This window comes from Sus scrofa, chromosome 13 (assembly GCF_054392235.1).
Source record: "Sus scrofa isolate SSC_HxYL_T2T_F1_AM1 chromosome 13, Sscrofa_HxYL_maternal_Yorkshire_Landrace_v2.0, whole genome shotgun sequence".
Taxonomy (NCBI): domain Eukaryota; kingdom Metazoa; phylum Chordata; class Mammalia; order Artiodactyla; family Suidae; genus Sus; species Sus scrofa.
In genome coordinates this window covers 154,743,543-154,761,326 of record NC_139395.1, presented here as the reverse complement: position 1 = coordinate 154,761,326, position 17,784 = coordinate 154,743,543, and the positions used below count along the sequence as shown (strand labels likewise).

Below are 17,784 nucleotides of genomic sequence, written 5' to 3'. Positions count from 1 at the left end.
AAAGAAGATGTGGTACATCTATATAATGGAACATTACTCAGCCATAAAAAAGAATGAAATAATGCCATATGCAACAACATGGATGGACCTAGAGATTATCATACTAAGTGAAGTTAAGTCAGGCAAAGAAAGACAAATATCATATATCTCTTATATGTGGAATCTAATAAAAATAATATAAAAATTTATTCACCCCAAGTTGCTGTGGCTCTGGTGTAGGCTGGCAGCTACAGCTCCGATTGGACCCCTAGCCTGGGAACCTCCATATGCCGCAGGTATGGCCCTAAAAAGACAAAAAAAACAAAAACAAAAACATTTATTCACAAAACAGAAACAGACTCAAAGATTTTGAAACCAAACTTAATGGTTACCAAAGGGGAAATGTTGCAAGAAGGGATAAATTAGGAAGTTTGGATTAATATATATACACTACTACATATAAAATAGATAAATAACAAGGACCTATTGTATAGCACAGGGAAATCTACTCAATACTCTAAAATAACATATGGGAAAACAATCTGAAAAAGAATGGATATATATATATGGATAACTGACTCACTTTGCTGTATACCTGAAATTAACACAATATTGTAAGTGAACTATGCTACGTTAAAAATTTTTTTAAAAGATAAAATCTTAGTTGCAGATTATGTACAGAGAAACAACAGTAATACTTAGAACAGATTTCTCACTTGAAATTATATAAGCCAGAAGAGAATGGAAAGACATCTTAAAAATCAAACCGTAATACAATATCCAGTGAAAACGGCTTTCAGAAATGAAGGTAAAATAAAGACATTTTCAGCAGAAGAAAATCTGAGAGACATGTACTACAAGAAATGTTAGAAGAAGTTCTTCAGGCAGAAGGAAAATGATATCAGATGCAAATATGGAATGAAAGGTGCTAGAAAGGGTGACTGAGTGGGTAAATGTAAAAAAAGTTTTTGTTATTTTTAAAGCTTGTATCCTTTCATTTTCAAACACAACTTCCTTGGTTCCTATTCTCATTGCCAACTGAGTTAGTGCTTGCATTACCAAAAATAAAGCTGAATCATAAAAGGCATCCAGGGCCATGAAGTGTTAAGATAAATGTGTAAGAGGTTGATGAATAAATGACTGCAGAACTCCATGGCGACACATTCCCTTTTCCTCCAAAACTCTGTTGCTTCCAATATTCATTCATTTAATAAAATGCTTTTGAGCACCAACAATATGACACTGTTCTAGGCACCTGGGATACACAGGTGAACAAAGGAAAGATCCCTACCTTTATAGATTTATATTACAATGGGGAAGTCAAACAGTAATCAGTGGACATACTATGTACATAAATTAAATAGCATTTGGAAGGTGTTAAGAACAATGGAGGAAAAGAGAGATTAGCGCAAGAGCATTTGGGAACATGGGAGGGGGAGTGAAGCAATTTTAAATGCGGTTGCCAGGTTTGTCCTCATAAACCTAAAAAATTAAAGGCTGATTCTATGGTGAAAATTATGACAGTGTTCCACATTTATCTCTCTCCTGTTATTGCAGGGAATGATTCTATTCAGAGTCATCTGCCAATAAAATAAATTTTGATAGGATTTGCTTCTTCCCTTTCCTTCAGCAATTTCTCATATTTCAGGTAACTATCATAAAGTACTGAGAGCTCTCTGATTAGCCCCAGCTCCACCACCTATATATAGAACCTTTCCATGTGTATCATCATCTGAACTGTCCCTCTTTTATCTAATTCCACTAGTCATGTTTCAGTGATTTCTGAGTGTAGTCCTTTGTTGTCCTAGTGTGAAATTATATTTAAATTTTTATTTTTATTTTTTAGGGCCGCATTCTCGGCATATGGAAGTTTCTGGGCCAGGGACTGAATCCTAGCCACAACTGTGACCTATGCTGGGCTATGGCAATGCTAAATCCTTTAAACCACTGTGCCAGTCTGGGGATGGAACCTGCACCTCTGCAGTGACCTGAACCACGGCAGTTGGATTCTTAACCCACTGCAACATAGTGGGAACTCCTAAAAATGTTTTTTCATTGATAGATATTTTTAAAACTTGGGAAAGTACAAGGAAGAAAAAAACAAGCTCCTAAAATTAAACATTAATTTGCCATATTCATTCCAATTTACCCTTCTCATCCATCAGCACCCATCTCCTGAGAAAAATCACTCTGCTGCTTTTTTATAAATATTTTTAAAATGTGTACTATCTCAATTTTTGGAAAAGGAGGAGGAAATATCTATATACTTCTATGATTTCCAGGACACATTGTTTTAACAAAGCAAGGTGCAGAAAAAAAAAAATGTTGCCTCTTGTGTAAGAAAGGAGATGAAAATCACTTAGGTCACTGGTTTATTGTCAAAAAGAAACAGATCTTTTGCCCATTTTTCAGTTGGGTTGTTGGCATTTTTGCTGTTGATTTGTTACGTTGTTTGGATATTTTAGAGATTAAGTCCTTGTCAGTTGCATCATTTGAAACTCTTTTCTCTCATTCTGTAAGTTGTCTGTTTTTTTAATGGTTTCCTTTGCTGTGCAAAAGCTTGTCAAGTTGATTGGGTCCCACTGGTTTATTTTTGCTTTTATTTCTGTTGCTTTGGGAGACTGACCTGAGAAAACATTTGTAAGGTTGGTATCAGAGAATGTATTGCCTATCTTCTCTTCTAGGAGTTTGATGGTATCTTACATTTAAATCTTTAAGCCATTTTGAGTTTATTTTTGTGCATGGTGTGAGGGTGTGTTCCAGTTTCATTCATTTACATGAGGCTGTCCAGTTTCCCCAGCACACTTACTGAAAAGACTGTCTTTTCCCCATTTTATATTCTTGCCTCCTTTGTCAAAGATTAATTGACCATAGGTATCTGAGTTTGTTTCTGGGTTCTCTATTCTGTTCCATGGTTTGTATATCTGTTTTGGTACAAGTACCACCCTATCTTGATTACTGTGGCTTTGTAATATTGCCTGAAGTCTGGGAGAATTATGCCTCTTGCTTGGTTTTTGCTCCTCAGGATTGCGTTGGCAATTCTGGGTCTTTTGTGGTTCCATATAAATTCTTGGATTGTTTGTTCTAGTTCTGTGAAAAATGTCATGGGTAATTTGATAGGGATTACATTGAATCTGTAGTTTGCTTTGGGTAGTATGGCCATTTTACAATATTAATTTTTCCCATGCAGAAACATGGAGTATCTTTCCATTTCTTTGAATCCTCTTTAATTTCCTTGATTAATGTTTTATAGTTCTCAGCACATAAGTCTTTCACCTCCTTGGTCAGGCTTATTGTCAGGTATTTGATTTTTTGGGGTGTAATTTTAAAAGGTATTATATTTTTGTATTCCTTTTCTAGTATTTCATTGTTAGGATACAGAAATGTGACTGATTTCTGAATGTTAATCTTATATCCTGCAACTTTGCTGAATTTGTTGATCAGTTCAAGCAGTTTTGGGGTTGAGTCCTTAGGGTTTTCTATATATGGTTTCATATTATCTGCACAGAGTGACAATTTTACCTCTTCTCTTCCAATTTGGATACCTTTTACTTCTTTCGTTTGTCTGATTGCTGTTGCTAGGACTTCCAATACTATGCTGAATAAAAGTGGTGAGAGTGGGATGCTTGTCTTGTTCCAGGTTTTAGTTGGAAGGCTTTCAGCTTTTCTCCACTGAGTATTATATTTGCTATGGGTTTGTCACAAGTGGCTTTTATTATGTTAAGGTATGTTCCCTCTATACCCACTTTGGTAAGAGTTTTTATCAAGAATGGATGTTGAACTTTGTCAAATGCTTTTTCTGCATTTATTGAGATGATCATGTGGTTTTTGACTTTTCTTTTGTTAAGGGACCCCTCCTGCACTTTTGGTAGGAATATAAATTGGTACAACTGCTATGGAAAACAGTAGGGAGGTACCTTAGAAAACCATACATAGAACTACCACATGATCCAGCAATCCCGCTCTTGGGCATATATCTAGACAAATCTTTCCTTGAAAAAGACACATGGGCGTACCCGAAATGGCGCAGTGGAAATGAATCCGACTAGGAACCATGAGGTTGCTGGTTCGATCCCTGGCCTTGCTCAGTGGGTTAAGGATCTGGCGTGGCCATGAGCTGTGATGTAGGTTGCAGACATGGTTCGGATCTGGCATTGCTGTGGCTCTGGCGTAGGCTGGCAGCAACAGTTCCAATTAGACCCCTGGCCTGGGAACCTCCATATGCCTCAGGTGTGGCCCTAAAAAGACAAAAAGAAAAAGAAAACAAAAAAGACACCTGCACCTGCATGTTCATTGCAGCATTATTCAGAATAGCCAAGACATGGAAACAACCTAAATGTCACTGACAGATGATTGGATTAAGAAGATGTGGTGTATATATACACAATGGAATACTATTCAGCCATAAAAAAGAACAAAATAATGCCATTTGCAGCAACATGGATGGAACTAAAGACTCTCATACTAAGTGAAGTAAGTAAGACAAATACCATATGATATCAATTATATCTGGAATGTAATATATGGCACAAATGAAACTTTCCACAGAAAAGAAAATCATGGACATAGAGAAGAGACTTGTGGTTGCCAAAGGGGAGGGGGAGGGAGTGGGATGGACTGGAAATTTGGGGTTAATAAATGTAAACTAGTGCCTTTGGAATGGATAAGCAATGAGATCCTGCTGTATAGCACTGGGAACTATATCTAGTCACTTATGATGGAACATGATAATGTAAGAAAAAAATGTATACATGCATTAAAATTAAGCATATAAGCCAATTATTATGGATAATGAGAGCCAGTTTTCTCATAGTCAAGAGAAAGGAATTAAAAATAATGAGGAAAACTTAAAAAAAAAAGAAAAAAAGAAGAGCAATACCTATAAGAGAAGGAAAAGAACAAGGGGAAGGAGACAGAGAGGCAAAACAGACCTCTGTTTATAGCTCTGACTCTGAAACCATATAAATATTTACTTAATTTAAAAATTAAATCAAAAAGAAAAAATCAATATCTAAAAATTAGAAAACAAACAAGTTAACCTATCAAGTTGATGATATAACCACATAGAGAATTATTTTAATAATATTAATTTGATTATACATCCAAAGGACAAAAAAAATCCACAAAGAAATCTTAAATAGCATTAATTGGGTACTGTTCATCTTTCATACAGATGGATATGGACACATATATACACATACACACATATGTATCTATTAGATAAAGCAAATCAATAATTATATTCATGTCATCAGGAACTAAGATTTTCAAAGTAAGAGGAAAGATATAGGGGAGTTCCCAGTTGTGGCTCAGTGGTTAACGAATCTGGCATTGGTTGTGGGTTTGATCCCTAGCCTCGCTCAGTGGGTTAAGGATCTGGCATTGCGGTGAGCTGTGGTGTAGGTTGCAGATGTGGCTCAGATCCCGAGATGCTGTGGCTCTGGCGTAGGCCAGTGGCTACAGCTCTGATTAGACCACTAGCCTGGGAACCTCCGTATGCCGCGGGTGTGGCCCTAGATTAAAAAAAAGAAAGAAAGAAAGAAAAAAGACAAAAAAGAGGAAAGATATACATATATAGAATAAAATAAGTAAAAAAAATCTCTCAATCCTTTATTTAAATGGGAAATATCAATATGGACTCAATTTTTTTCTTTTTCTAAAACATTCTTATTTCCTATCTGTTAACTAAGGTTTGGAACTAATTAAACCCAGGAACAAAAAGCACTCCAAGTGCCCAGACTGTTGTCTCTAAAACCACTTTTCACTAAAAGGAGTCAGGTTTCTTTATTTAAGCTATTGAGCTGGAAGTATATAAGATGAAACTAGGCCATCTTGTCATACTAGAAAATAAAAAATTATCAGACTACAGAGACTGTAGAATCATGTCAAAGGAATGCAGGAGTCAACAGGCTTCCACTAGAGGATAATCTGAGCATCAGAAAAGAGAAAGAATATAACTGGGGAGTTCCCATCACGGCTCAGCGCTAACGAACCTGACTAGCATCCATGAGGACATGGGTTCGATCCCATGGCCTTGCTCAGTGGGTTAAGGTTCTGCTGCTGCTGTGGGCTATGGTGTAGGCTCGCAGTTACAGTTCCCATTCGACCCCTAGCCTGAGAACCTCCATATGCCACGGGTACAGCCCTAAAAAGACCAAAAAAAAAAAAAAAAAAAAAGAATAACTGTAATGCACTGAAAGATATGGCACATAGTAGGCATGCAATAAATGATTACTAAATAAATGAATGAATTTAGCATTATAGGTATTAGTAAAATATTGTTGAGGGCATGGTCTACAACATTGACTTTAGTGGTTCTTCCTTGAGGACAGACGGCATAAATTTCTCGTACTTTTTCTGGAACATTTTAATGTCATGAATAGTATATTTCTTTCCCTTTTGGCTGCCAGGAAGCTTCGAATCAAATATAAGCTTCACTTAACTGCAACTGTGCAGTATTAAGTATTTCTGGCTTATTTTATTATCCTATGGCTATTTTCCTTCTGTCCTGGTTTTCTTACCGCTTCATTTTTTAACACAATACATTTTTTTTCTACGTTAAAAGCAGAAGAAGGGGAAATTTAGGTATTAGGGATGTTTTACTCAATCTAAGCAAATAAATACATTATTTGGTACTTCAGGCTCAGGTTACCCACCAGTAAGAGGTAAGTCAGAATCACAAGCTAATTCATAAAAACGTGTCTATTCAAACTTCTACCAATAGCATTGTTTTAGATATTTACTAAGGCACTGATACTGTCTGAAGTATTACCTCCCCATTAACTATGTTAATATAAGCAACAGATACATGGATAATTATAAATAGCAGAGAATGTAAAATGCATTTTAACTGCTTTTGAATGCATTGCCTCATGTTCTGGTAGCAGATTTACAAACATCCTGAATATGGGTCACTTATACTAACAGTACAATGCATGTCTATTAGCTGAGCATACACTGCTCCTTGTGGGGGCAGCAGGCAGGTACAAAAAGGGCAGAGGGGACTAAACCTCCCCCAGACCACTCACCACACAGATCCTCACCACAGAAGATGGCTGCAGTTGTAAATTCTAAGAGAGCATGAACATGAGATTAGGGTGAGAAAGTACTGCATATATATGAATGGACAGTTCAGTCAGGAAAAGTAAGTGAAGTCACAGAATGTTGGAGCTGGAAGCAACCTCAGATAATAGAGTCCAATCTCTTCACAGACTTGTAGTTGCCAAGGGAGGGCAGGGGAGGGGGTGGGATGGACTGGGAGTTTGCGTTTAGTAGATACAAACTATTACTATCCGTTACTGTTTAGAATGGATAAACAATAAGGTCTTACTGTATGGCACAGGGAACTCTATCCAATCTCCTAGGATAGACCATGATGGAAAATAATCTAAAAAATATACATATATATATATAGCTATAACTATATATAGTTATATATAAATATTTATATTTTATATATTTGTAGTTATATTTATATATTTATATTTTTATATACTTATAGTTATATTTATATATAACTATATATATAGTTATATATATATATGTGACTGGGTCATATAAATGACTGGGTCACTTTGCCTTACAGCAGAAATTGGCACAGCATTGTAAATCAACTAAACTTAAATTAAAAATAAGTTTTAAAAAGTCCAGTCTCTTCATTTTACAGGTCAGGAAACTGCTCCACAGAAGTTGGGAGGCTCAGGATCACACGGTGAGTGTAGGAACAGAATCTTGGTCTCCCAACTTCAGTGCTCTTCCTACACTACTTTAAAGGACCTTGCAAGGAAGTTATGGTTGGCCTTTCATGCATTTGGAACAGCTGGGGCAAAGACTTGGCCTTGGGAGTGGAAGATGGACTTTGTGTGTGGAGGGGAGTGCTGAGTGGGAGATGACCAGGAGGAGGGCATGTCTGAATTGAACACACAGAATGTGTGCAGGGCTAGTGGAGGCAGCTGGAGCAGGTGAGGCCACTGGGGTAAGAGCTCTAGGGCTGCAGTGAGACGTCTGTGGAGGAGATCCAAGAGAGAAAAGGAACTTTGCAGAAGGGGAAAGAATATTCTCATGAGAGAGAATGAGTTTTATAACTTGTATGTCTTCTCCCGAACAAGATAAAGTGGACTGAATTAATCTGCTTCTCAGAACCTTAGATTTGCCTTATGCAAGATCAGAACCTTAGATTTCCCTTATGCAAGAGGGAGAAATGATAAAAAGTTCCCTTTTAAAGCCTTTGAAGTGCCTCCAATTAAGTTTTCCACTTACTTTCATGGTTTCTGAATAATCATCCTCAGGACCCTGGAGCAGGGCTGGTGCAGGGAATCTTGATTCACTGGAGGGAAGGGCAGGGGGAGGAGAGATGGCTGCTCCAAATGCACCCCTCTCAGAGGATTTTAGAAGCAGAAGAGAATCACTGGCTGTCCTTTGGCTGAGGTAGGGGGAAGTGAGAGGAGAGTGGATCAGATTTATTAATTTAGTGTGACTCGCAGAGAAAACAGAGCTTTTGGATCCTTGGACTCTGTAGGAATTCTTGGACTACCCCACCCTTCTTGCCTAATCCCTGTGTTCCAAAGCCTCTCTGGTGCTTCCAGCCCACCATCAGTGATCTCTCCATAATCTGGAGAACATTTCTTTTTTTTCTTTTACCTTTTTTTTTTTTTGTCTTTTTAGGGCTGCACCTGCAATATATGGAGGTTCCCAGGCTAGGGGTCTAATCGGAGCTGTAGCCGCCAGCCTACACCACAGCCACAGCCACGCCAGATCCGAGCCGCATCTGCAACCTACACCACAGCTCACAGCAATGCCGGATCCTTAACCCACTGAGCAAAACCAGGGATAGAACCCACAACCTCATGGACCCTAGTCAATTCGTTTCTGCTGCGCCACGACAGGAACTCCTGGAGAACATTTCTGCTCAACATTACAGAAGGCCATACTCTACCTTTCAATTTTGTATTACTTGTAACTTTTCTTCAGCTAAACCTGATTTCTCCCTCTGTTTACAGTGTTTACATTTTTCTGGCTCCTTGATGGAATTAAAGTGAATCAGACTGGCCACTGGGTTGGGTCCCCCAGAGAATCTGAGAAACACTGCTACAAGCAGTAGGTTTACCGTAAACACTAGGTCAACTGAATGTACGGGCAATTTGGCCCCCCATCCTAGTACCTGGAGTTTGGCTTCACTTCGCATATCTTAGAACCATTGGGTATAATGAGTGGTACTGCAATGGACAAAGCCAAGGCTGAATTTAAATCTCAGCTCCATCATTCCCCATCTGTGATGCCTTAGGTCAGTCACTTAACCTCTCCAATCCTTAGCTGCCTCCTCAGTGATATGAGGATAAAGCTATCTACACCTCATTGGTTTTGTTGGTGATTAAGTCATATGACATCTAGGTTATATGCAGAAATAATTGATGTACTAGATCATCAAAAAATATTGGCTTCTTTCATTTCCACAATAGAAAAGCATCATCTTTACAGAAATCTAGAGTCATAGAAGCAAGGTTATCTATCATGTTTCTCTAAAGTTTCTAACAGAATCCAAAATTCTAAATAATTGCTTTTTTTCTAACATGCAGAATAACAATCTTTATACTGTATTTAAAATCAGATTTTGTTAAGAATAATGAATTATAGATTCCTGACAGCAGAGGCCATGTTCATTAATTCAATCAATACTGATTGATCAACTACTACGTGTTGGTCACTGTGCTAAGAGCTAGGGATGCAGCAGGGAACAAGACAATGTCATCTTGCTCTAGCACCTAGCACAGTGCCTGGAACATAGCAGGTGATCAACACCTATTTGTTGAAGTGAACCCAGAGATGTTTAAAAGGCAGTATATAGTATAGGGGTCCTAGACTACTGGGAACCATCTTCAGGACATCTAGTTACTCCTGTAACCCAACAGAAACAGGAGGTCTGATTCACAAAAGAGGGCTGGAAAATCCCCCTGACTACTGGGAGTGAATCTCCTTTCAGAGACCTGCCCTGATATGTTTTGCTGACTCTCCCTGTACTCTCAGGTATAAACTGGCACAACCACACGGACTGGGTTGAGTCATTACTGCCTTATAGATGGATTCTAGAGACCTGTTAATATTCCACACTATTGCCAAGGACTGGTGTTGGGAATTAAAAAAAACCCAGGAACATACTAAAACCCTAAACAACTTCCCAGAGTTGCACTGTTATCTAAAAGCTGCTAGGTTCTATTATGCAAATTATGCCAATGATTTCCATAAAAACCAGTCACAAATGTCAATTAGTGCTCATTAATATGCAATAAAATTCTCCTTTGAAAACTATTAAGAGCCAAGAATGAATTCCACTTGGCTGCCCTCCTTTAATGAGAACTGTTGTGAAGTGCTCCATGCTATTTCTCATCAGTGAAACAGTAAGGAGTCATGACAAATCAAGCTTCAGGCAACAGAAGGACCAGAAAGAATTATCATTTGAAGGTTTCAGAGGCTGGTTTTGAACAGTTCAAGTTTTATGTTACTATAGCTGAGAACTCAGTCCTGATGGGTAGCCAGAACATAGGCTGAGTAGAATTCATTAATCTACCTTGCAAATGGAGCCATGGTGATACTGAACTCCTTTGAATGATGTTTGTGAGGGTGTCCCACAGTTAGGAAAAGGTAAATAGTACTTTGTTCCTGAGGTTCGGTCTGTTCAGGAAACTGAATGTTCTAATCCTCAAAAGAAGCAGAGATCCAAGGCCTTTGAAATTAATGGAACTCATCCCTGAAAAGCATTCTGGTTAGAATTTTTATGTGAACTTACATGCTGTGTCTCTAAATTCCAGTTTCATCTGGACATTGGATTTCTCTGAACTGTTGTTCAGCGTTGCTGTGCAACCCAGGACACTTGTGTGAGAGTGATTCAGGCTCTTTGAGGATAAAGAGATGGAAAACATAAGCGATTGTTCATTCTGCAATCAATTCCTAAATGTCCTAAACTTGGCCTGAAAGCAGGGGGTAGAGAATAGGCTTTTCTAAGTATAGTTAAACTCAGTGGTTATCAAATTTCAGTGCACATCAGAATCACCTGGAGAATGCCTTACAATACACGGATTGCAAGCATTTACTGCCAGAGGGTCTGATTCAATAGGGCCTGAGGCTCTGCATTTCTGATAGGTTCCCGGGTGATGCTGTAGCTGTTGATCTGGGAATCATACCCTGAGGACCCAATTCTAGCTTAAGGAAACAGAAGGTTCTCATTGGAGTTGGAACCACACAACCCTTGGAATAACCTTTAACTTGCTACTCCACACTACTATGATGAAGCTCATGCACATATAAACAGACCAAGTCACTTGAAGCACCATCACAAGAAATTAATTTCAGAGAAGCACTACTGAGAAATTAGACCCAGAGCAGCACTCAATTTTTCCATTCTTCAAACCGTGATTCTTAATGTTTTGGGGCATGAGCTACTGATAGAAGCTATTAGCCCTCTCCTGAAAAACATACACAAATACGTAATACTTTATATATAAAATCAGGAGGGGGAAATCACAGCCCACCCATCAACCCCTCCTACAAAGCCCACTCAGGCCAAGTGAGGAGGCTCATTTCAAACTACAATTCAGATGAAGTCAGGGATAAATTTTCTTAAGTTTCTCTTCATATTGTTCTCATAAATCAAATATTTCTTTGTGGCTACCCACAAATAAAGCAAGATGCATTTAAATGATGAAGGCTATGAAAAACTGTCACTAATTAAAACATTTTAATAATCCTTTTAAAATGTTCATTCTATCTAGTAAAATGATCTTTGTCTTTTAATTGGGATATTATTTTTTTTTCTTTTTAGGGCCACACCTGTGGCATATGGAAGTTCCCAGGCTCGCAGTCAAAATCGGAGCTACAGCCAAGAATTTTTCTTTAATAAATCTGGTCTTTCATATTCTCTAATGCTTATTTAATAAAACTTGGTAGTTTGTATCTTTCAAGGGATTTGCTCATTTCATCTAAGGTGACAGAATTTCTGCAACAAAGCTGTTTATAATATCTATAGAATTTGCAGTGTTGTCACCTCTTTAATTAACGATATTAGTAAATTGTCCCTGCGTTTTTTTTAAATCCTGATCATTCTGGCTAGAGCCTTCTTGATTTTATTGAATTCTAAATAAATCAGCATTCACTCTGACTTTTCTCTACTTTTCTATGTATTTTTATTTCTGCTCCAATATTCATTTCCTTTCTTCTGCTTATTTTAGGTCTCATTTACTGTTTTTCGTTCTAGTTTATTAGGATGGAAGCCGAGGACATTTATATGAGACTTTTCTTCTTATAAGCTCTCAGTGCTATAAATTTCCACCTAAGTACAGGCATACCTCAGAGATTCTGTGAGTTCATTTTCAGACCACTGCTATAAAGCGCCAATTGCAATAATGGGATTCACACAAATTTTCTGGTTTCTCAGCATGTACAAAAGTTATGTTTACATTATAGATTACATTATAGATTACATACATTTCTATTAAGTGTGCAATAGCATTATATCTTTAAAAAGTGTATGTATATTAATTTAAAAAGACTTTACTGCTAAAAAATGCTAACCATCATCTGAACCTTCAGCAAGATATAATCTTTTTGCAAGGGTAACATCAAACATCACTGGTCACAGATCACCGTAACAAAAACAATAATAATGAAAAAAGTTTGAAATATTGCAAGAATTACCAAAATGCAACACAGAGACACAAAGTGAGCAAATGCCATTGTAAAAACAGCATGGATAGAGTTAGTCAATGAAGGGTTGCCATAACCCTTTTTTTAATTTGTAAAAAAGTCAGTATCTGTAAAGTGCAATAAAATGAAGTATGTCTATACTGCTTTTGATATATAACTTTATTTTCATTCAGCCCAAATTAATTTCTCATTTCCCCTTTGACTTCTTCTTTGACTTATGGGCTATTTTGAAGTGCACTATCATTTTCAAATATTTGAAGATTTCTATCATTGATTTTTTTTTATTGGGTCAAGCCATTTTATATGGCTTGAATCCTTTTAATAGCATTGACACTTATTCTGGAGCCTGGAATATGGTCTATCTTGATAAATGTTCCATTGGTACTTGAAAGGAATGCATATTTTGCTGTCAGTAGGTAATGAGGTCAAGCTGACTGATTATGTTGGTTCCTTCTTCTATATCCTTAATTGTTTTCTGTCTTCTTGTTACATCCATCACTAACAGAAAGTGAATGAAATTTTGGACTACAATTATACATTTGTCTATTTCTCCTTGGAGTCATATCATTTCTACTTCATGTATTTTTTTTTATATATATTTATCTCACCTCGACTCTCTTTTCCTCCTTTTCTGACTTCTTTTAGGTGAACTGGGTATTTTCTATGATTCCATTTTATTTCTCTTTTGGCTTATCGGCTATCTTCTTTGCTATGACTGCTTTTGTGTCTATACAGATAGATCTTTAACCCATCTTAGTCTACCCTCGAGTGATATCATAGTGTAGTATGACAGCACAGATTCACATGTAGTATAAGAACCTGACTAGGGAGTTCCTGTCCTGGTGCAGTGGAAATGAATCCAACTAGGAACCATGAGGTTTCGGGTTCAATTCTTGGCCTCGCTCAGTGGGTTCAGGATCTGGCGTTGCTGTGAGGTGTGGTGTAGTTCACAGATGCGGCTCGGATCTAGCGTTGCTGTGGTTGTGGTGTAGACCGGTGGCTACAGCTCCAATTTGACCACTAGCCTGAACCTCCATATGCCATGGTGCGGCCCTAAAAAGACAAAAGAAAAGAACCTGACCAACAACATATTTCCACGTTTCCACTACCAGACTTTGTACTATCATTGTTGTACATTTCCTTTTACATAGGTTATAAACCCCACAATGCACTGTTTTTATTTTTCTTCCTTTATACTTTTTTTTTACAATATACTGTAAGTAAGAGGTGTGTGTGTGTGTGTGTGTGTGTGTGTGTGTGTGTGTGTGTATGTATATGTATTTTTTTTTTGTCTTTTTAGGGCCACACGCACTGGCATGTGGAGGTTCCCAGGCTAGGGGTCTAACTGGAGCTGTAGCCGCTGGCCTACACCACAGCCACAGCAACACAGGATCCGAGTCGTGTCTGCAACCTACACCACAGCTCATGGCAATGCTGGATCCTTAACCCACTGAACGAAGCCTGGGATCAAACCCTCAACCTCATGGCTCCTAGTCGGATTTGTTAACCACTGAGCCATAATGGGAACTCCAAGAGGTGTATTTAAAAAGCTCTTTTACATATAAAGGGGGTTTAAATAATAAGAAAAACCTTTTCTATTTTTCCATGTAGTTACCATGTCTGGTGCTCATCATGTTTTTGGCATATATCCATGTTCCTTACTGGTAACATTTTCCTTCTGCTGGAAACACTTCTTATAACATTTCTTATAGTGTACATCTGCCAGTAAAGAATTCTTTCAGCTTTTATGTATCTTAAAAGGCTTTTACTGTTGTTTTGAAAGATATTTTCACTGGGTATAGAATTCTAGGTTGAAGGGCTTAGTTTGGTTTTTCCAGTACTTTAAAAAGATTGTTCCATTATCTTTTTGACTGCATTTTTTTCCCAATGGAATCTCTGAAACCGCTGCCAATTTTTTTTTTTTTTTTTTTTTTTTGCTGTTTAGGGCCATACCTATGGCATATGGAAGTTCCCAGGTTAGTGGTCAAACGGGAGCTGTAGTTCCCTTGCCTATGCCACAGCCACAGCAATGCAGGCTTTGAGCTGCATCTGTGACCTCCTACATGACAGCTCATGACAACACCAGATCTTTAACCCACTGAGTGAGGCCAGGGATCGAACCCGAGTCCTCATGGACACTAGTCAGATTCGTTTTTCACTGTGCCACAATGGGAACTCCCAAACCTCTGTCATTCTTATCTTGGTTCCTTTGTATATAATGTATTTTCCCCTCTTGCTTGAAGATGTTCTATTCATCACTGACTTTGAGCAACCAGATTATGATACATTTGGCGGATTTTTGATGTTGTTTTTGTTGCTGCTGCTTAGGGTTTGTTGAGCTTCTTGGATCTGTAAGTTAATAGTTTTCATCAAAGTCAAAAATGTTTCACCCATTATCTCTTCAAATATTTTTCTGTCATCCCCTGGAGCATTCCAATTACATATATGGGAGTTCCCGTCGTGGCGCAGTGGTTAACGAATCCGACAAGGAACCATGAGGTTGCGGGTTCAGTCCCTGCCCTTGCTCAGTGGGTTAACGATCCGGCGTTGCCGTGAGCTGTGGTGTAGGTTGCAGACGCGGCTTGGATCCCGAGTTGCTGTGGCTCTGGTGTAGGCCGGTGTCTACAGCTCTGATTCAACCCCTAGCCTGGGAACCTCCATATGCCGCAGAAGCGGCCCAAGAAATAGCAACAACAACAACAAAAACAACAACAACAACAACAACAACAAAAAGCCAATTACATATACATTAGTTTTTTGTTTTTTTTTTTTAAATTACTCTAAACATGCTTGAGCATTGTTTTGGGATGCAGTTAAGTTACGCGTTACCTTTCAGAGCACACTACCCAATACTCCATGAATTAGGAGCTTTTCCAGTCTTATCAGTGAGAGCAGGAGCTATTTTCATCCCTGTGCGATAAATGTTTCAAGGAAAAATGCAACCCAGAATGTAGAGAACTCAATGAATTTCTCTTCTTTCTGAGGTCTTGGCTCTCAGGCCCTGGCTCCCTTAGTAGGTCTTTTATGCTTTTAAATAGATTTTTGAAATCCAGCTTTTCTAGACATCCCATCTGGGAGAAATGGTTTATTACCAGGTAGTCCATTACAGTTAGAAGCAGATGCTTCATGTCTTGAATATGTTTAATCTTACTTTTTTTTTTACTGACAAGACCAAACTGTTTAAAGATCATCTTCAAGGCACAAATCACTGTGCAAACAGCATAAGAAGTAACTACCCTTACTATTAACTATAAGACTAATTAAAATATATTATAGAATCCCTAAGTTACAAGAGACAAACCTATTATAGGGATTGCTTTAACTATCATTGTTACTCTATCAGTTCATATTTGAAAATTAAAAACTGATGTACCTTCATTTTGCCCTCCAGCCGCAGGAGCTGCAGCCAGACCCTGAGCCAGCAGAGCAGCCTCAGCTGCAAGTGGAAGGACAGCAGCACCTCCCCTTCTCCCCAGCAGATCCCCTCTTCCCATGGCTTCTCCATGGCAACCTACAGACAGAACAGCTCGTGGCCAGTGTGTATTCCTCCATCACCTGCTGACCTTGGCAAAGCCACCAGAGATAGTTTCAACAAAGGATTTGGTTTTGGATTGGTGAAACTGGATGCGAAAACAAAGTCATGCAGTGGCGTGGAATTCTCAACATCTGGTTCATCTAATCCAGACACTGGTAAAGTTACTGGGATTTTGGAGACCAAATATAAATGGTGTGAGTGTGGTCTGACTTTCACAGAGAAGTAGAACACTGAAACTCTGGGAACAGAAATTGCTATTGAAGACCAGATTTGTCAAGGTTTGAAACTGACATTTGATACCACCTATTCACCAAACAGGAAAGAAAAGTGGTAAAATCAAAGTCTTCTTATGAGAGAGTGTATAGACCTTGGTTGTGATGTTGACTTTGATTTTGCTGGACCTGCAATCTGTGGTTCTGCTGTCTTTGGTTATGAGGGCTGGCTTGCTGGTGTCTTTGGTTATGACAGTGCCAAATCAAAGCTGACAAGGAATAACTATGCAGTGGGCTACAGGACTGGGGACTTCCAGCTACACACTGATGTCAATGATGGGACAGAATTTGGAGGATCAATTTATTGGAAAGTATGTGAAGATCTTGACACTTCAGTAAACCTTGCTTGGACATCAGCAACCAACTACACTCGCTTTGGCACTGCAGCTAAGTATCATTTAGCTCCCACTGCTTCCATTTCTGCAAAAGTCAACAACTCTAGTTTAATTGGAATGAGCAGCACTCAGACTCTGAGGCCTGGTGTAAAGCTCACACCATCTGCTCTGATAGATGGGAAGAGCATTAATGCTGGAGGCCACAAACTTCGGCTTGCCCTGGAGTTGGAGGCTTAATCCAGCTGAAAGAAACCACCAGGAATGGATACAGCCTTAATAAATTTGGAAGATTTGGCCTAAATAAACTTCCAGTGTGACCAGCAGGCTTCCCCACCCCAACCCCCATGAAAATGATCAAAACAAAGGATGAACTAAACAAGAGCTGTATTGGAGTTCCCATCATGACGCAGCGGAAATGAATCTGACTAGGAACCATGAAGTTGTGGGTTCAACCCCTGGACTCACTCAGTGGGTTGGGGATCCAGCATTGCCGTGAGCTGTGGTGTAGGTCACAGATGTGGCTCGGATCTGGTGTTGCTGTGGCTGCAGTGTAGGCTGGCAGCTGTAGTTCCATTTGACCCCTAGCCTGGAAACCTCTATATGCCATGGGTGTGGCCCTAAAAAGCAAAAATAAAAACAAATAAATAAACAAGAGCTGTATTTTATTATTATTATTATTATTATTTTTTTTTTTTTTGTCTTTTGTCTTTTTGCCTTTTCTAGGGCCACACCCTTGGCATATGGAGGTTCCCAGACTAGGAGTCTAAAGGGAGCTATAGCCGCCGGCCTACACCAGGGCCACAGCAACACAGGATCCAAGCCGTGTATGCGACCTACACCACAGCTCACGGCAACACTGGATCCTTAACCCACTGAACAAGGCCAGGGATCAAACCTACAACCTCATGGTTCCTACCTAGTAGGACTCCTTAACCACTGAGCCACAATGGGAATTCCAAGAGCTGTA

At 38.8% G+C, this 17,784-nt stretch overlaps 1 protein-coding gene and 1 pseudogene across 12 annotated transcripts in view; one reads left to right on the top strand and one right to left on the bottom strand.

Annotated features, from left to right (window-relative positions):
* Window positions 1-17,784, bottom strand: part of GPR156 (G protein-coupled receptor 156) — a 99,768-nt gene that overhangs the window by 72,308 nt on the left and 9,676 nt on the right. For 4 of the 12 annotated variants that reach the window (XM_021070314.2, XM_084991127.1, XM_021070310.2 and 1 more), the window contains one exon: window positions 8,239-8,401. The exons of 4 other annotated variants lie outside the window; for them this stretch is intronic. The gene's annotated coding sequence lies outside the window, so the exon portion shown is untranslated. Of the gene's footprint in view, window positions 1-8,238; window positions 8,402-10,762; window positions 10,869-16,048; window positions 16,239-17,784 lie in introns of all 12 variants that reach the window. 4 more of the 12 variants (XM_021070311.2, XM_021070313.2, XM_084991124.1 and 1 more) reach the window with 3 other exon arrangements.
* On the top strand, window positions 16,164-17,079 carry LOC100522645 (non-selective voltage-gated ion channel VDAC2 pseudogene; annotated as a pseudogene).